Below are 23,990 nucleotides of genomic sequence, written 5' to 3' on the forward strand. Positions count from 1 at the left end.
ACAACCGTGCATATAGGAACAAATTGTTACCTGCTATGCAAACTAGCTAGCATTGGCCTTGCTTCAGTCCTCGAGCCAGTTAGCCCCAGCTCTGCATCCACAGAAAGGTTGCTCTTAAGAGCATTTAAAAGCATTTAAGAGCATGGGATCTGGAGTCGGATTTCTTCAGTTCACATTCTGGTTTTGCCTGTTTCCAGCTCTGCAGCCTTGGGAAAATCATTGAACCTCTCTGTTTTTCATTTTCTCATCAGAAAAAAATAGGGGTAAGAACAGTGATTACCCCATGGGATTGGTGTGGGCATGAAATGAAAGAATCCATGTATTCTTAGAACAAAACCTGGGACAAAATTGTTTAATAATTGTGAGCTCCTGTTGTATAATGGTCATTATCACATCACACAATTTAAAAATAGCTGTGTAAGTATTCTCAACCACCCTACATAAACAGTTTCCCTATTAGTAAACCCACTGGAAGTTTACAATAAATAATTTATTAGAAGCTTTATTTTTATTTTTTTGAGATGGAGTCTCACTCTGTCACCCAGGCTGGAGTGCAGGGGCGCGATCTCGGCTCACTGCAAGCTCCACCTCCCGGGTTCACGCCATTCTCCTGCTTCAGCCTCCCGAGTAGCTGGGACTACAGGCGCCCGCCACCACGCCCGGCTAATTTTTTTATATTTTTAGTAGAGATGGGGTTTTACCGTGCTAGCCACAATGGTCTCGATTTCCTGACCTCGTGATCCGCCCGCCTTGGCCTCCCAAAGTGCTGGGATTACAGGCATGAGCCACCGCGTCTGGCCAGAAGCTTTATTACTTTTTTTAAATGTCATAGCTTCCTACTAAGTGATACATCAGGAACTAATTAGGTAATCCCCAATAGGAAGGGAACCAATTTTTATTTTTAACCACTGGGTATGCAATGTAACTGATAACAATTAGAAATGTCCCTTAATTGTATTAATGCCGTTTCTTCTGCTGCCACCCTTTTATCCCCAAATGCGTGTTCAGTTACACTTAAGCTTCTGGAGGGCAGAAACTATTTTACTTTTGTCCAAAAGAACTATCTTATACACATAGGCCTAATCACTGCCTGGCCAAATTGTACTTATTAATCATAGAATATCTTTATAATTTCCATACATGATGTCACTTAATACCACAAGTATCTTACATGGAAGATATTATCTTCATATTTTACAGTGGAGCAAACTGAGCAGCAGGGCTGGAGTACCTTGCCCAGGGTGGCATTGGTGATGAGGAGTGGAATCAGGGATGGAATGTCATCTGGCGTCCTTCAGCTCCATGCTGTTACCACTGCATTGTGCTTCATGGGGTTTCTGTAAGTTGAGCTAAAGCTGGGAACAAGTTAAGATTTGGGTAATTAGGGGAGTGATTGTTCACACTTATGCACATGCAGTTGGTGAAGAATTTTCTCAAAACACTGTTGCTTTAGTCAGATACAACTTTATGTTTCCATGCCTGTATAAGTGGGTTCATCTTCAAACAATGGCTATTATCAGAAATGTATAAAAAGCTTAGATAGCATACTGTGAAATTTTATGCTACTGAGTTCCAGTCCCTACTCAAGACTGGCTTCAGTCAATCATGATAATCTCTTTTTAGTGATTTATCTGGGCCGGTCATGCTACCAGTTCCAGGTCATGTCTGTCGGAGGAGCTATGAGAAAGACACATTTCTCTGATTTAAACAAACAACTGCATGAAATGAAAATCCTTTATGGTCCTATCCTCATCTTTCTGCTTGAGATGCTCAATTATGTTGTGATGCTTGTCAATATGACAGCTGGAATCCTAACCCTGCATCAGAGGATGATAAAGGCCAATGTACTAAGGACGAGTGAGTGAAAAATATCCTAAATCCATAATATTGAACTGCTGCACGAATCCTGGGACTTCCTTCCTCTAACTGTTAAATTTAAAAAAAAAAAAAAATTTCTGATGGTTTAAGTCATGGCCTCCTTGCTGCTGAAAGCACTCCTAATTTGAAACGGTATTCATGAGCAACTCAGGCCATTCTCAATATCTACTTTTCACTTAGCAAAAGTTGTCCTTTTGCTCAGCGGTCACACATCCTGCTTTGATACAATTACTGAGCGTTAATATACTCTATAGAATGGTCCAATGCAAGACATTCCATTTAAATTTTATTTTTCTCAGATTTCATTTCTTTTTCCTGCTCAATATGGATAAGAATTTAACCTTAAAATTCAAATTCAGAAAAAATTTGTTCTTAATGTTTTTGAATTTACAAATGTATGATGGTTGTCTTCTATTAGTCACTCAAAATATGTTATAAATTAAAAGGATGACTAAACACTGCAGAGTCTACCATTTCAAACAAAGTAATGCTTGTTTAATTGTTTAATTTGATTCGGACAAGAATTATACCAAAAGGTTCCATTTGTTAAGCCCTTGCTCTGTGCCAGGCATTGCTACTTAGTGGTAGATTAGCTGTTTGTGATCATCAGTTTCACTCAAACATAGAAAAGTTCTAAATAGAAATATATTTGAATAACTACAAAATATAGCTACAAAACATCTATTGCTGTAAATGTTAAAGGAACGCAATGTAGCATAAAGTAAAAACTTTTGAAAATATATTACTATTAGGAATCTAGAAGATATCACAATAACAAGGATGGAAGAAGGAAGGAAGCAATATAAATGTACGTAAATATCAGTTAAGTAATTATTTTTTAAGAATTTGACCGGCTTGGGCAACATGGTGAAACCCTGTATCTACAAAGAAAAAAGGAAAAAAAAGAGCCGGGAATGGTGGCAAGCACTGGTAGTCCCAGCTACTCAGGAAGCTGAGGTGGGAGGATCATTTTAGCCTGGGAAGTCACCGCCGTGAGCCGTGATCGTGCCACTGCACTCCAGCCTGGGTGATGGAGTGAGAGACCCTGTCTCAAAACACGACAAAAAAAAAATTGAAAGCAATTTCCAGTGGGACTATAATTAAATACAAAGAATCAAAAAGAGAATCCATAAAACGAGATGACAGAAGCAAGACCAACTGTATCTCTAACAAGAGATTTAAATGGCATAAATTCATGTATTGAGACGTTTCAACTACATTGAAAAATGAAACCAACAGTATGCTTCCAGATGAGAAAGATTTTAAGTGAGAGGATTAACTACAATATGCCAGGCAGATGCAGACAGAAAGCAGAGAGCACAAAAGAACAAAACAAAACAAAAAACCAGAGTTGAAGTCAATGCTTATTAATTGGGTCAAAAAGTTGTTCTTTAGTAATTAATGCTATGAGCCACTACAAGAAGAGCATTGAAGGCCTAAAACAAAACATGAGAAACATAATCAAGAAAACCACATTACTTGATAATCTGTAAAACACATCTCTCAGACCATGAAGAAAAATGGTTATAGAGGGTCTGAATGTCATAATTCTTCAGGCTGATGTCATAGCATTTTATGGATTCTCTTTTAGATTCTTTGTATTTAATCTTAGTCCCACAGGGAATTGTTTTCATAGCTATGTCATAGCTATGGAAAGAGAATTTTGTCCTGAAAATGAGATTACATCTCATCAAGCATTTACAAAACGAAATTCTAAAGTAGGCCACAGAAAAGCCTCGTTAAACTCCAAAATACTTAAATACCTCAAATTACGTTTTATGACCCTAGTCCAATAGAACTAGAAGCAAATAGCAAATATAAACTGAAAAGGGACCTAGAAATAAAAAAAATTTAGAGTATTCTGATCAAGGAAATAAAAATGAAATTGCAGATTATCCAGAAAATAACACTGAAATCAGAATCTATGGAATCTGAGTAAAACTGAGCTCAAGAAAATTTGTCGCTTTGAAAACTTTTCTAAGAAAAAAATAAAAATAAACATTGGCTCAAGCAACTCGGGAAAGAATAACACGAGTGGTACTGTATTTTGGCTAGGTTATTATATACACTGAATTTTCCAGGAATGCACTACCATGTAAATCAAAGGGAGATTGTACTTCATTTTTTTTTCAGAACTTTACTAAGAGGTTTTTTTTTTTTTTAACCATTTTGGAACATCATGTCACCAATTGCAATGCAACTCATGGCATTTGAGTCTCCACTGACCCCTCTCGTTTGTCCACACCTTCGCTGTGGCACACACAGTAACTACGTCCATTCAATTTCTGTTTTCTTCTACAGAAGTGCTGCTTGAGCCTTTATGCATGAAAGTATGTCTTATTTTCAATGGTTTTCCTTTTGTTTATCTCTTCCTTTACAATGGGGTTTCTTGCCGTTGATGTAGATTATTCCAGTGGACTTCATTTCGGGACAGCAAAAGGAATATTACAACATTTCTTTTACAGAAAGGGATCCCTGTGTGGGCTGGGTGGAGTCTCGCTGCTTCTGATATGTGGCCATTTAAATCCCATCTGTTTTTCCCCTTTGAGGTTCACCGGCTCATCCTGTTTTAATATTTTAGGGTAATTAATATGTAACAGCATAAATTAGTACCCTCGGACATACTACTGCTATGAACAGACTGTTAAAGATGAAAATAACTGTAATGTTGAAATATTTTCAAAAAGAATGTGATTGAATAAAATAATAGACATTACCACAGACCTAAATATTAAATCAAAAGATTAACCTGATAGACTCTTCGAGGACATAATTTTTAAAAGATAAGGGATGAAAACAGAATATGTTGAGATATGGATAGTAGATCCAAGAGACCCACTGTCCACCTAATAGGATTTCCTATTAAGCTAAAGACATGAAATGAACAATACAGTAAATTTCCCTAAATTGAAGATAACATCTTCAGACTTAAATCTCCATTCACTGACCTACTACAGTGTTGCAAAAAGATCCAGACGCTTCTTCCTGGAATTTGTGACCTCCTGTAATAGAGAATCCTATAAGCTCAGAGAAACAGAAAGAGAGAGAATGATATGGATGGGCTTTGTGTTCCCACCCAAATCTCATCTTGAATTGTAATCCCCAGGTGTTGAGGAAGAGACCTGGTGGGAGGTGATTGGATCATGGTGGCAGTTTCCCCCATGCTGTTCTTGTGATGATGAGTTCTCAGGAGATCTGATGGCTTTATAAGGGGCTCTTCCCCCTTTACTTCCACACACACTCTCTCTCTCACCTACCATCATGTAAGATGTGCCTGCTTCCCTTTCCACCATGATTGTAAGTTTCCTGAGGCCTCCCAAGCCATGCCTCCTGTATAGCCTGTGGAACTGTGAGTAATCAAACCTCTTTCCTTTATAAATTACGCCGTCTCAGGTGTTTCTTTATAGCAGTGTGAGAATGAACTAATATATATATGTGTATGTACACATATATTATATATATATACACACACACACACACTCACAGAGGTGGGGAGAGGGAGGAGAGAAAGAGAGAAGAAAGAGATGTTACTTATAAAGAAATACAAAATCTGCTAGGCCTCAAACATCTCATCTGCAATAGGATAGTAGATGACAAAACCCATATCATATACTGTGGGGAAAATAAATCTAAGCCTAGAGTTCTGTAACCATTCAGACTGTCATTAGGAGCAACAATAAATAAGCTCAGATGTTTTTACCACGCCTATATTCTTCCTGGAAGCAAAGGCTCAAAGATGCACTTCAGCATTGAAAATAAATTCATGAATGAAGAAGGCATGAATACAAGCAAAATAAGTAAAAGAATCAGGAAAACTTAGGACAATACTAAATAAGAAGGATTTACATTCAAATCATTGCTATACCGTTTCCTAGCTATTACATCATGCAAACTACTTAACCTTCTTGAACCTTCATTTCCTAATCTATAAAACAGAAGTAATAATAAGATTGATACAATAGGGCTCATTAAAATACTCTACCTAAAGCCCTTAGGACAGTGCTTGGCATCGGGTAAATGTTCAGTAGATGTTAGCTATTATTATAATCAATGATGGACTTCAAATTGCTAAAAAATTTTTGGATGCCAATTTTGCAGTTCCATCAAATGTTACAATACTCATGCCATGTCCCTGAACCAAACAGCTTCCATGCACACTCATATTTGTGTAGCAATGTTAATCGCAGTAGAATTTATTGTGGAAAAAATTTAAATCAATCTCTTGTTAGTGAGGGAATAACAAACAATGATATAATATAGTTTTCATTACTATATCACTGTTTTAAAATATGGGGTGGTTTTTTTGCATTATATTATTAATGCAAAAAGGTATATATATAATGCAAAAGGTATATAATGCAAAAAGGTATACAATATTGTGTATTATATATAATATCACTTATAAGTAATATATCAAAAATATATTTATTATATATTATACACAATATGTATACTACATATAATGTATTATATATAATATGTATTATGTACATTATAATACATGTATATATTATATATTATATAATCCATGTATTATAATATATATTATAATGTACATAAAAATCGTGTGTATATATTGGCATGGAAGGATGTTACATTCTCATATGTAAAGATACATATTAAATGGTATGGAAAGGTACAAATCAATTGTTAATGGTGTATATACACCTGGGAGTGTGGAGGTGCTGATGAGAATGTACTTTTCTGTTATTTGAATTGGTTTTTATTTAGCATTGTGTTTTGCATGGCTATAAAGAAATACCTGACACTGGGTAATTTATAATATAAAGAAAAGAGGTTCTGCAGGCTCTACAAGAAGCATGGTGCCAGCATCTGCTTCTGGTGTGGGCTTCAGGAGCTTTACTCATGGTGGAAGAGGCTGAGGCAAGAGGATGACTTGAGCACAGGAGTTCAAGGCTGCAGTGAGCTGTGATTGTGCCACTGTACTCCAGCCTGGGTGACAGAGCAAGACCTTGTTTCTAAAAAAATTAAAAAAAGAAATCTGATTCACCTGGAAATGAGGATCTAGAGTTCGAGAAAAATGAAAAATAATATGTATATATGTATCTAATATATATATATACAGTAGAGAGAGAGACAGACAGACATAGTAGAGACATGGTCTCACTATGTTGCCCAGGCTTTTCCCAAACTTCTGGCCTCAGGCAATGTCCCTGCCTTGGCTTCTCAAGGTGCCGGGATTACAGGTGTGAGCCACCATATCCAGCCTCTAGATTTTCTTTCTGTTGATTAACTCTCACATGGAAAAAGGCCACCGGTACCTGTCAGTTTTGTACCAGAGATGCCTCTTCTTCACCCGCTGCCACTAACTCATCATCTCTTGCTGGACTTATTTCAACATACTCTAACAGGCTCCTCTTCTGCAGTTTTACCCTGGTGTCATTTATCTTCAATATTTCCTGCTTGAGCGATTTTTCTAAAACATAGATTTGATTATGATACTCTCTTGCTTAAATTTCTTCAGTGTCTTACAGCTCAATAAACAAATGGGCAAATGATTTGAATATATATATATATATATATATATAAAACTATCCAATAAGTGTATCTAGAAAGATGCTCAACCTTATTAGTCAACGGGAAAATGCAAATTGAAATCACAATGAGACACCATTATTCACCTATCAGGTTGATTACAGTTAAAAAGACTGATCATGGCAAGTGCTGTAGGGAAGGTGCACTTTGGGAAGGTGCACTGTAGGGATGATGCAGCCGCTTTGGAAAACAATTTTGCAGTTTCTGAAATTAAATACACTACTATGTAGTGCAACTATTTAATTCCTAGACATTTACCAAAGAGAAATGGAAGCACACATTCACATAAAGACTTGTATGCAAATGTCCGTACCAGCATTATTTGTAATTGCCTCAAACTGGAAACAAACTAAATATCTATCAACAGGCTAAAGAGTAAACAAATCATGGTCTATGCATACAATGGAATGGCACTCCACAATAAAAAGGAATACACTAATGAAACATGCAATCAATATGGATGAATCTCAAAATCATTATGCTGGAGGAAACAGACCGAGAGAGAGAGAGAGAGAGAGAGAGAGCACATACGATATGGTTCCATTTATAGAAAATTTTGGAAAATGTAAAGCAACCTAAAATAACAACACGTAGATTAGTGATTGCCAGGATATGTGGGAGGGGATGGGGAGAAAAAGAGGGATTACCAATGGGTACAAGTAAACATTTGGGAATAATGAATATGTTTATTATTTTAATTGTGCAATGATTTCTCAGGTGTGTATACACTTGTCAAAACTGATCAAATTATACACTTCAAATATTTTGAAGTTTCTTGTACTCAAAATTTACCTAAATGAAGTTTTTTTAATGAGATAAAAATTCTGAAAAAAAAAAGAAAAAGAAGAAAAATCAATGTAGAGACTTGGCTTCCAGACATCTACAAAACAAAACAAGACAAGACAACCCACACCTGATATTTAAAAAAGTATTTTATAATCCATTCTCTGGCAGGATTTTGAGCCTCATCTTCGTCCTTGGAGCTCCCCAGCACCCTATTTATATCTCCATTAGCCTCAGGTCAGATTGCATCTAATTATTTGCCCTTAACTTTATCTTCCTTGCCTCCCTGTGCCTGCAAGATGAATGCAGAAAATGTTTTGTTATATTAGTTTCCTCTCTCCTGCCTGCAATACCTGGGATTGGATAATTCATGGAAACATGGGAGGAATCATGGAAATGTATTCAACTAGACAATGCAAGACCATTCAGTAGTCTCTGGAAGTGCTGCTGCTGCTGTGTGACCTTGGTATTCTAGACTTTTGGGGAGGTTTGAGGAAGAAAGAAAATCACCTTGTAACTTTTCGCGTTGAGGTCTTCAGTGGATGGAAATATGCAAGGCCATTATCCAGCTGGCTGCCATTTCCTACCATGAGGTAGAAATACCAACTGTAATGAAAACCTGGGGTCAGGTTCTCTCTCTCTCTCTTTTTTTTTTTTTGGATGGAGTCTGGCTGTGTCGCCCAGGCTGGAGTGCAGTGGTGTGATCCTGGCTCACTGCAACCTCCGCCTCCCAGGTTCAAGCAATTCGCCTGCCTCAGTCTCCCGAGTAGCTGGGATTACAGGCACATACCACCACGCCTGGCTAATTTTGTATTTTTAGTAGAGACGGGGTTTCTCCATGTTAGCCAGGATGGTCTCGAACTCCCAACCTCAGTAAACTGCCCCCCTCGGCCTCCCATAGTGCTGTTATTACAGGCATGAGCCACTGAGCCCGGCCTAGGTTCTCTTAAGAATTAGGGAATAAAAATCTGACCCCCAATTTTCAGGCACATTTACCACCCATTATGAGTTGGAGGATATTCCTGAGAACTTCTAGATAGCCAAGCTGAGCAAAATATTTTTATAAAGTATACCTCTTTTAGCCCTATATTCCCTAAAGATCACTTCCCTTTAACAATTGATTTTTTTCCACCAATAAGTTTATACTGCTGAAAATAATACTTTTGTAGCTCAGCCCTTACAAAGTAGGCTGGCAAGAGGCACTTCTTATATACAAAAATTACTCAGTTAATATGTTTTTTCTCTGTAGCTCTGTATTTCACGAACCTAAACTTTAACTCACCTTCCCACCAAAACTCTTCCACTTCCCGTATTCTCAAACGTTGCTAAAGGCTCCATTGTCGCTCCAATGTGTCCAGCTAGAAGACTCACAGTCTAACCTAACCACTACCTATCCTTCACCTTGGTTGCAAAATTCTGAGATGACCTCCAGGATCCTCCTCTCGTGATGTACATGCACCTTCTCCCAGTTCTTTAACCAAGAACGAATCTAGATACTGCTAGGAAGAAATTTTACATTTGCAATTAAGGTTCCAAATTTGTTGACCTTAACAAAGGGAGATTATCCTGGCCTAATCAGGTGAGACCTTAAAAGAGGTCAGGCTTTTCCCAAAGAAAGAAACTGGAAGCATGAGAGAGAGTTGACGGTACAGAGATTCTCTGTTACTGGCTTTGAAGATGGAGGAGGTCACACGCAAGGAATGCAAGTGGCCTCTAGGAGCTGAGACCCCCCCCTTATCCTCCCACCTGCTGGCATTCAGCAAGAATGCTAGGATCTCAGTCCCGCAGCTGCAAGAAACCGAATTCTGCCAAGGTCCACATGAGCTTGGAGGAAGACCCTGAGCTCCAAATGAGATGAGCAGTAAGCCCTGCTCATACCTTGACTTAAGCTTTGTGAGACCCTGAGCAGGGAACTCAGTCATGCCATGCCTGGACTTCTGACCTGCAGAAATGTGAGCTAAAAATGAATGTTGTTCTGAACTGATAAGTTTGTGGTCACATGTTACACAGCAGTAGAAAAGCAGTACACTCACTCACTTCTAGCATTCAGCCACTAGCTCCTATGAGAAGTCTTTTAGCTCCATCCTCTCCTCTCCACTTTCTCTGCTGCTGCCTTTGTGCAAAAGTTCATCATTTCTTTCCTCAACCAGTGCAGTGAGCTTAATGTTCCTTTTGAGCACCTCACACTTCTGTTCATCCTTAACACTACCACTAATAACCTCACCTTCCGCCTTCTCCTTGCTGTCTTACCATTTGGGACCTGTCTCTGTGTCTTTGCCTGTTTGCATTATGAACAGTTTTCCATTTTTGTAGCAAAGAAGCAGCTAACAAGGATCAATAGAGCAAGTGTGCACACTTCATTTATGGAAGAACCATTTATTGAGTGCCTGCTATACATCCAGCCTGTGCCTGGGGTGGGGATTAGTGAGCTGACTGGCAGACAGTTCCTGATTCAAGGTGCTCATGTTGTAAAAGGAGAAATAGGCACCCAGACTGGGAATAATGAGATTGGGTGGTAAGAGCACTACTGGAGATATGTATGTAGAAGCTCCAAAGAGGATCTAACTCACTGAACAAAGGGATAAGAGGTGGGAGAGAAGAGGGTTTGGGAGGGTAGAAAATTAAGGATTGCTGTAAGAGGGGAGATGTGAGCTGAATGTCAGTGAATAAATAGGAGTTTACCAAGCAAACGGGGGGTGGGGGTGAAAGGCAGGAACCAGCGGGTACTTCATGCAGTGGCATGAGCAAAGTCATGGAAGTGAGACACACTTAGTGTAGTAAAATGCAGGCATTTCAGATTACCAAAGTCTGGAGCTAAAGTCAGGGACTAGTAAGAAGAAAAATGAGATTGGGCTGGATGCAGTGACTCAATCCTGCAATCCCAGCAGTTTGGGAGGTGGAGACAGCAGGATTGCTTAAGCCTAGGAGTTTGAGATGAACCTGGGCAATGTAGTGAGACCCCATCTCTACCAAATAATAATAAAAACAGTAATAAATTAGCCAGGTGGTTCTCACTTGTGCTTACAGCCACTCGGGAGGCTGAGGTGGGAGGATTGCTTGAGCCTAGGAGGATGAGGCTGCAGTATGTCGTGATTGCACCACTACACTTCAGCCTGAGCAACAGCATAAGCAACTGTCTCAAACAAAGAAACAAACAAACCAAAAGGAGACTGGAGAGACAAGAGCCAAGATCAGAAGGGTCTGCTGTATACAGAGTGTCCAAAACTGTAACATGTGCCTCACTGAGGTACGTATGGCAAAGTCAGATTTCTAGGAAAGCTGGAGATCATGATTTGGTAAGACTGGTGTAAGGTTCAGAAATCAGCTTAGTCACAAACTCTTAGGTGAGCCTGATGAAGATCTTCTCTGGTTGATACTTTGAGAAACACTGTCGTTAGCAATGGGAAGACAATGAAGGAATCTGAATGTAGTGGGAAGTGGTGGGATTGTTTTTTGCTATGTTTACATATTATGCCTTCTGGAGGCTTATCAGGGGCTTGATCTGAAAAGGAGGAGAAAGACCTTATCCACGGGGAAAGGAACAATGATTCAAACTAGTGCTGGAGATGGACAGGAGAAGTCAGAGTCTGGAACTCTTTGGTAGGCAAAATCTGTGGGATGTATGCTTGATTAGAGAGACGAAAAGAGGGAAGAGACAAGTCTCTGATGTGAATGAGTGGATGCTGTTGCCCATTGAACAAGAAAATATAAAAGGATGATCTGGTGGAGGTGGAAGGATTATTAGCTCAGTTGTAGACATACTGAACGTGAAATGCATATAGAATAGCAGTGTGATGTCCAGGAGGCAGTTGGATGCATAAGCCTGAAGCTTAGGGGAAGATCTGGCATGGGTATCCAGATTCTGAAGTCCATGGAACACCGGTCCTTGTGGAGGCATGAGAGTGGTTGAGGTCATCCGTAGAGAGAGTATAAGAGGAAAGGAACAACATGCTAAAGACAGGATCCCAGGTAGCACCAACTTTTACGAGGTACCCAGAGGAGAAGAGTTAAAAGGAGGCAGTCAAGGAAAAGCTGGAAGGGTGAAGAGAAAGGGAGTGAACCACAAAGGCCACAGGAGTAGAAGACATCGAGAAAAAAGGAATGACTGATGATGTCAAGTACAACAGAAAACTTAAGGAAAGTAAGGATGAATAGCATCCCTTGGATTCAGCATGGGTGCCCCTGGGCAACTCTAATGAGGACATTTTCAGATAAATGGTGAAGGGAGAAGTCAGACTAAAGTGCATTGGGAGATGGGGCAATGAAAACAGTAAATGTACACCACTTGCCACAAGGTTTGAACAAAAATGGCAGTAGATAGAGGTTGGACATACACCAGGGAAGCTGTGTGTCAGGGGGAGGGATGTTTTAGGATAGCAGATTAGAACATATTTACAGATTGAAGGCAAGGAGAGTATAGACAGGGAGAGGCTAAGGATACAGGCGATAATGGAGTGTTTTAAGGAGAGGGAGACTGTGAGGCGTGGGAAGGTGGAAGGTTGAGGGCACAGGAGAGCCACCTCCGCATCTGAGGGTGGACGAGGGGAAGGAGGGGATTGATGAGTGCATTCAAGTGACCTTAATTTTCTTCATAAATTAGAAGGCAGAATTTTCTGTTCAAACTGAGTTCTCAGAGTTCATTTCGTGGTTTAAAAATATCCTCATCCTCACTGCCTAGAATAGCACGATCTTTTGTGTCTGGATAGCCAGGGCAGAACTGGCTTGAGGTGGGGCTTGATGTCAGGACTCCAGCAACATCATGAAGACTTGGTTCTCTCTGCATCAAGGGGCAGGGCTGGGCTCAGCTCACCAGGTTTTCTGCCACCTGCTGGCTTCATTCTCAGACAGGTTCTCTTTTTGGTGTTACAAGTCAGCTGTATTAGGAGCTGACTCCAAGACAGCTGGAAGAACAGGAGTCTTCTGGGAGCTTCTGACAACGTCCTGACATTCACTCTAATTACACAAGCATATGTCCTGTGCTGCACGCTGACTGGGGGCACCTGAAATTAGGGAAGGGAGCAGTTCTTTATGGTAGTAGCCTCAGAATTACTTGGAAAGCCTGCTAAAACACAGATCCTGAGCTCACTCCAGAGTGTCTGGCTCAGTAGATCTGGGATGAGGCCTGAGAACTTGCATCTCTAATAAGTTCCCAGTTGAGGCTGAGGCTTGTAGTTCTGGGAGCTCACTGTGGGAATCACTTATCTAGAGGAGGTTGGGGTACAGCTACCCAAGAAAGGGAAATGCCTGCTACATCTAGTCTCTGCTCTCTAGAGCCCATCTCTGGGTATATATTTGGCTCGTCCTATGAAAGGAGACTGTGGAAGCAACCGTTCTTCCACACAGAATGAAAGGCCTGCTGAAGAAGTTAGAAATAAGTCAATGAACATTGTGGTTGTTCCTCAAAGAACTAAAAGTAGAACTACCATTTCTAGCAATCCTATGACTAGATAGCTACCCAGAGAAAAAGAAATCATTATATGAAAAAGATACTTGCACATTCATATTTATAACAGCACAATTCGCAATTGCAAAAATATGGAACCAGCCTAAATACCCATCAATCAACGAGTGGATAAAAGAAACGGTGACTCACACCTGTAATCCCAGCATTTTGGGAGGCTGAGGCTGGTGGATCACCTGAGGTCAGGAGTTCGAGACCAGCCTGACCGAGATGGAAAAACTCTGTCTCTACTAAAAATACAAAAATTAGCTGGGCGTGGTGGTGGGTGCCTGTAGTCCCAGCTACTTGGGAGGCTGATGCAGGAGAATCACTTGAACCCGGGAGACAGAGGTTTCAGTGAGCCGAGATTGTGCCACTGCACTCCAGCCTTGGTGACAGAATGAGACTCCATCTCAAAAAGAAAGAAAGAAAGAAAGAAACTGGGATATCAATCAATCAATCAATCTATCTATCTATATATCTGTATCTACATATATATATGATGGAATACTACTCAGCCATAAAACGATTGAATTAATGACATTTGCAGCAACCTAGATGGAATTGGAGACTATTATTCTAAGTAAAGTACTTAGAATTGAAAACCAAACATGGTATGTTCTCACTCATAAGTGGGAGCTAAGCTATGAGCATGCAAAGGCATAAGAATGATACCATGGACTTTGGGAACTCAGGGAAAAGGGTGGGAAAGGGGTGAGGGATAAAAGACTACAAACTGGGTTCAGTGTAAAGTCCTCGGGTGATGGGTGCACCAAAATCTCACAAATCGCCACTAAAGAACTTACTCATGTAACCAAACACGACCTGTTCCCCCAAAACCTATGGAAATAAAAAAATTACATATTAAAAAAAAAGTCAATGAGAAGTGCCAAAGCACAAAGCACAGCTCCCTGACTCAAATGACATGACAGTGGCTTTCTTCACAGCTGTAGTTTTTGAAGATTTCTTCCAAGCTGCTTGCGGGCAGCACAAGGAAAAAAAGATTCTTGTTGTTGAAATCCAGATGTGTGGATTTCTGCTCTTTAAGTCAGGTTGAAAAGTCTCCTGTTTAGATTACAAATGTTGACATTCCTAATACATGATATATACTATTCATGTCTTCTTATATTTCACCAACCTCGTATTTTAAGTTAATGTAACAGTCTAAAATAAAATATATTGGTTGGCTGAATGACTTCCAGAAGTTTATGTCTTATCTATGTGCATTTTCAAGCCCTCCTTTCTACATACACACACACACACACACACACACACCCCGTAGATGAAATAATACAAATTTAACTCTATATTTTCTTTTTTTTTTTTTGAGATGGAGTCTCGCTCTGTCACCCAGGCTGGAGTGCAGTGGCCGGATCTCAGCTCACTGCAAGCTCCACCTCTCGGGTTTACGCCATTCTCCTGCCTCAGCCTTCCGAGTAGCTGGGACTATAGGCGCCTGCCACCTCGCCCGGCTAATTTTTTGTATTTTTTAGTAGAGACGGGGTTTCACCGTGTTAGCCAGGATGGTCTCGATCTCCTGACCTCGTGATCCGCCCGTCTTGGCCTCCCAAAGTGCTGGGATTACAGGCTTGAGCCACCGCGCCCGGCTAACTCTATATTTTCTACTCATATTTAAATAGATTTTCATCCATCCTCATAATATTATTTAATCCCTAATTTTCAAATAAAATCCAAGTTACCGTCATCTCCGTAGTGAAATCATCACCATTGGCTGCTAAATGAAGGGTAAGGCAGTTCCCAGTGGACCAATAGCCAGAGACACTTCTGTAGGGCTGGGTCCATTTCTGACTAAGACAGAGTTCTCTAGTCAGGCACGCAGCAGGAGCATGAAGGCATGAATAGAAGCGGAGCTGGGCATGCACAGATAACCATTCCATGCGCAAGACCTGAGTTTGACTGTTGATTCTAGTAATGAGTACAAATCTGGACATGGAACCTGTGGTTTAATTTTGATTATTGTGATGGTGGAGGTCCAGCTCCTTGTGGACATCTGGGATGTTTACATGCCCTAGATTTTCAAATCAAAAGTCAAGTGCCTGGAACAATGTAGTTCCCAATTAGTTTTCTGATTGGCTCCTTCTGCCCTTAGATGTGGGGCCCTGGTTCCTTTACTGATCCTGTTAATTTTTCATTTTTATGTTGAGCATAAATCTGAAGGCTCTTTTCCATTTTCTGCCAATAAACTTTAGGCATAGCCACCCCAGTCCACCTGAATAGATGCTCATAACATTTTATTTTAAGGAGTAGGGTTTGGATTCCTTCCACTGGGGTTTTTATAATCTACTCCCATCAGGTTTTTAGTTCTACATAACAACCACTTCTCCACCCCAGTTAAGTCACTTCACAGAGATCTTTGTGTAATAACATGGCACATGATCCAGATGTGCAGAGTAAGGGAAGGCTTCCTGGAAGAAGGTAGTCTGACTCAAGTCAGCAGAGGTAACCAGAGGGGAGGGACAACTTGTTGAAAGTTCAGCAGCGAGAAGCTGGACTTCTCACAGCATGACTGGATCACAGATTTTACAGGATTTTGTGTTTTGCAGCACAAGATGAAACCAAAGAAATAAGCAAGGGTCATATGCTGGGCTTCATAAACTCAATGGAGATTAACATACTCTTTATATATGAAGAGAAAAGAAGTAATGCTGATGAGGAATGATGGTGGCCTAAACTAGGGTGGTGGCCATGGAAATGGAGAAAAGTCAATAGATACTGGAGAATCTTGGCTAGAATCAACAGATCATGGTGTTTTGGAGGTGTAGGTGGCTGGGGAGAAGGTATTACCATGGGTGCCTGGATGATAGTGAAACAGGTTAAAGTGGGTAGGGAGAGAGGAGTTCAAGTTTAAATATGGTTAAGTTTGAGGGGTCTGTGTAGGAACCAGGTGACACTTGGATATATGGATCTGAAGCTCTGGAGAAATAACAAGATCTACAGCTCTTTGGAGTTGTACCTGTGAGAGTTATCACCATGAAAATGGAAATCTAAGGATAGAGAATCACCAGAAAATGTGTAGAATGAGAAGAAAGGTAAGCCCCGGATGGACTTCAGAGAGTTGCCTGAATTTAAGGGGCAGACAAAAGAGTGTCAAAGGAGACACGGGGAGATCAGCAACAAGCATAGGAGAACCAGGAGAGTACAGCATCATTCAAGCTCCTGAAATGAATGTTTAAAGGATGAGGTGGCCAACAATGTCAAATGCCGGTAAAAGGTCAAATTTTAAAACCAGTTATTGCATCTGGCAGCAAGAAGCTTGTTAGTGATCTTGAGAGGTTAAATGAGGTGCTGAGCAAAAAATATAAGATTATAGACGGTTAAGAAGTGAGTGGAAGGGCCGGGCGCAGTGGCTCACGCCTGTAATTCCGGCACTTTGGGAAGCTGAGGTGGGTGCAACACGAAGTCAGGAGATCGAGACCATCCTGGCTAACATGGTGAAACCCCTTCTCTACTAAAAATGCAAAAAAATTAGCTAGGCATGGTGGTGGGTGCCTGTAGTCCCAGCTACTAGGGAGGCTGAGGCAGAAGAATGGCGTGAACCCAGGAGGCGGAGCTTGCAGTGAGCCAAGGTCATACCACTGCACTCCAACCTGGGTGACAGACTGAGACTCTGTCCAAAAAAAAAAAGTGAGTGAAAGCTGAGAAGGCAGAAGCTGTAAGCATAAAACCTTTTAGGAATTAAGTATAAGCCTTTCAAAAATTAAGCTCAGACAGAAGTTGAAGATATGGGAGAGAAAGAGTCGATATTAAAGAGAGACACTGGTAAGGTGAAAACTAATTAAATCATTAATTCTTGAGGAATACTTTTCTGATAAAAGGCATTTGAGCCAAGCCATGAAGGAAGTGAGGGAGTGAGCCATGTGGACATTGAGGGTAAAGTGTGTCAAGCAGAGAAAACAGCAAGTACAAAGGCCCTGAGCATACATCATTGATCAAGAAATAGCAAGAAGACCAACATAGCTAGAATAAGTATGAATGCTATGGTTTGAATATTTGTAGCCTCCAAAACTCCTGTTGATTCTTAATCCCCAATGTTGCATTATGGAGAGGTGGAACCTTTAACAGGTGGGGCCTTCGAAAGGCAGACCCTTCATGCATGGATTAATTGATTTGTTAATAAATTAATGGGTTAATGGATTAATGGGTTATCATGAAAACCAGACTTAGGGACTTATAAGAAGGGGAACATATAATTCCCTGTGCCACCTCAGGACTCTGCAGAGAGTCCCCATGAGAACGAAGGCTTTCACCAGATATATCTCCTCAACCTTGGACTTCCCAGCCTCCAGAACTGTAAAAAACAAATTTTATTTCTTATAAATGACCTAGTTTCAGGTATTCTGTTATAAGCAACAGAAAATGGCCTAAGACAATGAACAATGAAAGTGGTAAACAATGAGATCAGAGAGGTAGTGGGAGGCAGATTTTGGAAGGCCTCTTAGATGGCAAGGGCTCCGGATTTTGCTCTGAGTGAGATGGGAAACCATTGGAAGGTTTAGCAAAAAAGTGATTTGGGAGTAAAGACATATCTTCTAAAATGGCAGGGAGAAGATAAAGAATTTGTAAGCTAGAGAAAGGAGATTCCCATTCGATTTCTTCTGAGGTAGGGAGGTCAACTACCAAGAGAGACATGAAGAAAGGCATGGTTAAAGTTTGCATAGAGTAAACAAGTGTTAAAAATAACATTGAGAGCATTTCTGGAATAGTAGAATAAGGACCTCCAAAATCCACAGTGAGACACTGGCAAAAGTGGTTAAAATCAACTTTATTACAACTTTACGACTTGCAAGAATCTAAAGACTATTTATTCAGAAAAACCAACTGATTCTAGGTAAAGTAGCAAGGTTTGTGATTTGCAGTATTTCCATTGTCCTCTCCCACCTCTGAGGTAACAACCCCATCATTAATTATGTTGGAACTTGAAAACCAACAGCCCCACAATTGCACTGAAAACCAGCAGCCTAGAAGCCACAGGAAGGGGCAAAATGGGACGAGAGCCCTCCCAAAGGTCCATCCCAAGGTAATTGCCACTATTTGACCTGCCTGGCAGCTTCCCGAACAGTTTCAATAGTGGATCTTGTCTTTATTTAACCTATTCAGAACTGACTTAATATGAATGGCTGTATTCCCATGTCATAGTAGAACAATCAGTGGCAATTGTTCAGCACTACAGTTGTCTGAGGCAGCAATACCATTTGGGACTAATAAGAGGCTGACCTGAAAACATAAAAGGAAAAACGGGAAAATCAGATGTTCACATGGGGCTTTCAGGAACTCTGACATTCTCAGAAATCTAGAATGCCATGTTCATATGCAGAGCTGTGCACATGCTCAGGAAAGACCTGAGAAGAGGTGACCTAATCTCTCACTTCCAGCTGAACTTAAAGCTCTGCACAAGTGGAAAGCCAAGGCTAAGTTGGAGTTAAAACTTGCATGACAGAGTATTGAAGGCATAACTCAATGCACCAAAAAACAATGACAACAATAATAACAAAAACAAACAAACAACCCCCCCCAAAAAAAAATCTCCATAAAGGGTAGGAAGCTTATTGGTTCAAGACATTTAAGGAATCTCTGCCCAATCGTTAGCTGACCACTAAACTAACTGAGCAAAGACTTCAGTTGCTAAGGACAAGAAAGATACAAATTCTACAAAATTAGTCCAGGAGAATCATTAAACAAGTAAGCAGCAATAACACAATGAACTTCAACAACACCAGAAACTGGGGAGGTGGCAGTCATCTGATTTTCTGAGTTTCCACATCATATTATTTTAAATATCCAGCTGTCATGAACAAATTGAGATATGGAAAGAAACAGGAAAATATGTCCCCCTCTACACACACACAAAGCAAATAATAGAAACTGTCCCTAAGAAAGCCTAGACATTAGATTTACTAGATAAAAACTTTAAGTCAATTATTATAAATAAGTTCAAAGAACTAAATGATACTATATCTAAAGAAGTAAAGTATGAAAACAACATCTTATGAAGTAGAGAGTATCAATAAAGACATAGAAATTATAGGGAATAACCCAATAGAAATTCAAAAAGTATCAACATGTACAATAACTGAAAATGAAAAATGTATTACAGGATCTCAACAGCAGGTTTGAACTATCAAAAGAAGGAATAGGCAAACTTTAAGGTTAGTTGAGATTTTCCAGTTTGAGGGCTAGATTTTTTAAAAAGAATGAAGAAAAAGGAACAGGGCTTCAGATACCTGTGGAATATTAACACATGCATAACAAAAGTCTGTTAATGAGAGGAGAAATAGAAAGGAGCAGAACAAAGTTCCAAATTTGATTTAAAAAAAAATTATGAGCTGAGATCCGGCCACTGCCCTCCAGCCTGGGCGACAGAGCGAGACTCCATCTCAAAAAAAAAAAAAAAAAAAAAAAAAATTAATGTGCACATCTAAAAAGCTCAACAAACTCCAAGTAGGATAAGCTCAGAGATCCACAGCTAGACAAATTATAATCAAGCTGTTAAATTAAAAAGAGAATCTGCAAAGCTAGAAGAGGCAAAGAACTCATTACATAAAGAAGAAGCCTCAATAAGATTTGCACTTCACTTAGAAATCATGGAGGCCAGAGAGCAGCAGGGTAACTTAGTCAACATGCTCAAAGAAAAAGAATGTTAACCAAGAATTCCATATATATTAAAATTATACTTCAGAAAAAAGGAATAAACCAAGATATTCCTAGATAAACAAAACTGGAGATAATTTTATATGAACAGAACTGCGCTACAAGAAAAAGAAAAGGAAATCCTTCAGAATGAAATTAAACTATACTAAACAATAACGTGAATCTACATGAAAAAATAAAGGAGCACTGATAAAAGTAATTGCAGAAGGAAATATAAAAGATGCTATGTATATTTTTGTTTGTAACTCTTTTCTTCTCCTATCTAATTTAAAAGAAAGTTGTGGAGGCTTCTGCTTCTTGAAACATGGAGATGTACTTTATCCTGTTCCTCTAAGTTCAACTAAAAACCTTAGATGTTATATACATAACAACCATTAAAAGACTCTAAAAGTCGGAAAGAAGACAGACTGGCAAGGGACCTTGGGACTTGAGAAATGACACAGTGGTGAGAGCCCTGGATTTGTTTTTATTGTTTTTTCTGTCTCATATATCCCAGACTTGTAACTGAAGAAGTTAGCAACCCAGCAACACTAATGGGTGCAGACAAAACAAACAAACAAAAAACCCTTAACAAAAGCCTGCTCTCACTTGCCAAAAGAACAGAATAGGGGCAGCCTAGCAAGACAAAAAAATGTCAAGACAATAATTGTTTTACTCTAGCCAAAAATCCTAGAAGAAAACTGTAACTCCACTCCCATCCATGCTAACACAGTCCAAGAGGAGAACCTACACTTATAACCCTCCTGAGACTAAAGTCAAGTACCCCACACCCATGCTGGGAAGGTATCAAAGAAGGCCAACGAAGGATCCAGGACTCTCATTCCAACTCCCCAGTGATGAGTCTCTAGTGATGTCAGTGGGGATCATGAGGGAAGCCTACACTTTCAATCTCATGGCAGATACCCCTTCTCCTCCCTGCTCAGGGACCTAGTGGAAAGTCAGGAGACTTTCATCATTGCCAAGGAGTAAGGCTGTGCCACCTTCATCCCCTGTTGGAGTGATGTCAGAGAAAGCCAGGTAACATAGAAGTTTTAAAAAATAGATCCAGAGTCTTATAAAATAATATAAAATGCCCATGTTTTAATTTTAAAAAATCATTTATCATACCAAGAAACAGTAGTCTCAAACTGAATGGAAACGTATGATCAGTGAGTAACAACACCAAGATGACAGAGATGTTAGAATTAACTGTCAGGAATTTTAAAGCAACCATAATTTTTAAAAGCTTCAATAGCAAATACAAATATTCTGGAAACAAATGAAAAAAAAAAAAACAAGTCTCAAAAAGGAAATAGAAGACCTTGGTAAACTACTAGAGCATATAATGAAGAACCTAAAGGAAATTTTAGAAGTGAAAAATGCAATAACCCAGGTAGAAAGCTAAGTTGATGGGCTCTATTGCAGAATGGAGAGACAGAGAATAGAATCAGTAAACTAGAGAATAGAACAATAAAAATGAATTAATCTAGACTACAGAGATAAAGTAGAGTTTAAAAAAAAAAAAAAAAAAAAAAAAAAAGACCTTTCAGGGACCTGTGTGATAACAAAAGAGTTAACATATATTTCATCAGAGTCCCAAAGGAGGAGAGAAAAAAAGTGGAGTTGAAAAACATACTCAAAGATAAAATGCCTGAAAACTTCCTAAATATGGCAAGAGAAGTAATTCAAAAGCTAAGCAAATGACAAACAGAATAAACCCAAAGAAATTCATGCCAATACACACCAAAATTAAAGTTCTGAAAATGAAAAGGCAAAGAAAAAAAAAATCCTGGAAGCAGCCAGAGACAAACAAAACCTTGCTTACAGGGAACAAACAAAGGAATAATGGTTTTCTCATCAAAACTGTCAGGCCAAAACTGACAAAATATTTTCCAAGTAATAAAAAAAAAAAGTACTGTCAATCCAAATATTATACCCAGTAAAAATATCCAGGAATAAAGGGGAAATCAAGACATTCTGAAATGATGGAAAGCTAAGAGAAATCACCGTCAGACTTACTCTAAAAAAATGGCTGAAGGAAATTCTCTGAACAGAAAAAAAAAAAAAAGGAGGAAACTTGGAACTTTAAAAGGAAAGAGAGGCCACAGTAAGCAAAAATATGAGTAAATAAATAGACTTTCCTTATCCTTTTGAATTTTCAAAATTATGTTTCGTGACTAAAACAAAAAATATCCTTGGAATGGGTAAAAAGTGATAGCATTTACTGAATTGTAATTACTATTAAAATTCAAAAAACTGAACACATTCTTTTAACCATAAGCCAGTCTTAGTTAAATCAGGACTGCCCAACAAAAATATTTTGTAAGTCATTCATGATCTGAATTCTGGCATAGGATATCTATTAAATTATGGTATGCATGAAACAGTCATGAGACATTTCTGTTTTGAAATAAATAAGGCAGTAGCTAATTATTATGATGATTATTTTTAATTTTCCAAAAGTGTTGTTTTTATTTATAAAGAGTCAGGAGGAGTGGGAGAGGTCCCTTTTTCAATCCAGGGACCTCCGTAATGTTGGTTTGTTGTTACCAAACACACAGGTAAGTGGCATCACGGATCTGGTAAACTAACAACAATGTTTAGTCTCTCTCTGCTAGGGCAACAAGGTGAGCATCAATCTCTGCTTCTGTAAGAATCCTGAATTTAGGATTTTCAACTGTCACTGCTCCAACTTCTATTTCTGAAGGTTTGAAATCAATTGATAGAACAGTAGACAGGCATGTAATTGCAGTTTCCACTGTCTGTTCAAATGTCCAATCACATTTCTTCTTCACTTTTTTTTCAAGGAAGCTGGTTGACTCAGTTTAACTCCTGCTGCAGTAGCTTTAAACCCACAGTAGTAACCTGCAGGATCACACTTATATACTTGAGGGCCTTGATCTTCATCTATACCAATTAAAATCATACAACAACCAAGAGGCCTCATTTCAGCATTCTGTGTGCAGACCTGAGAAATATCGGCAATTCTTTTACACAGCATGTCCACAGGAATCTCATAGCCATACTTGTATTTCCAGTTAGCTGCCTCATAGCGTGCCCTCTGTACCTGGGATTTGCTGTCGGCTGTCATTCCAGTCATCACACAACCAATGTTTTCAAGTATCTTGAATAAGTGAGTCACTGTGCTGGAATCCAATAATTTGTCAGGTACTTTCTTCTGTGTGACAATTACTGCACAGTCTTTCCCTCTGACAGCTACTGATGTAAGGCCACCCTGGTTAATAGCCTTAAAAGCATATTATACTCAGTAGAGCCGACCCTCGGGTGAAAAAATAGTAATGTGGCGGTCAAAACGGGCGCTGGAACCACGGGACATGTTGGTAGAAGCAGTACTTCAAGCACAATCCCCAATTATTACTCAGTAGCTTTTTTGAGGTAAGCTATCAGGTCTGCCCTTTCTACTTCATCTTAATGCCAGCAAAGATCATTTTAGTAAAGTTCAACTGTTCACAGAGATCTTAAAACCTATTGGAGATTGGTTTTATATTTATACGTATCTAACTGGTTATATGAACACATTTAAATACTGGAGAAATTCCTTCAATGTCTTATAACAAAGCAAGATTCACGTGTGTTTTGTGTTCATTTGCCTCTCTTAAAGGCAAGGGCTGAAAATAAGGTAGCAATATCAACTTTATATTTTTGGCCTTATGCCAATCTAATT

The 23,990-nt window shown here is 39.3% G+C and overlaps 1 pseudogene across 1 annotated transcript; it reads right to left on the reverse strand.

Moving 5' to 3' along the window:
• Nucleotides 1–22,814: 22,814 nt before the first annotated feature.
• On the reverse strand, nt 22,815–23,670 carry LOC101015970 (annotated as a pseudogene). The gene has a single exon (XR_004177064.1). The product of XR_004177064.1 is annotated as a proteasome subunit alpha type-6 pseudogene (transcript).
• Between the last annotated feature and the right edge of the window lie 320 nt (nt 23,671–23,990).

The sequence above is a fragment of the Papio anubis genome, chromosome 11 (genome assembly GCF_008728515.1).
Source record: "Papio anubis isolate 15944 chromosome 11, Panubis1.0, whole genome shotgun sequence".
Classification (NCBI taxonomy): domain Eukaryota; kingdom Metazoa; phylum Chordata; class Mammalia; order Primates; family Cercopithecidae; genus Papio; species Papio anubis.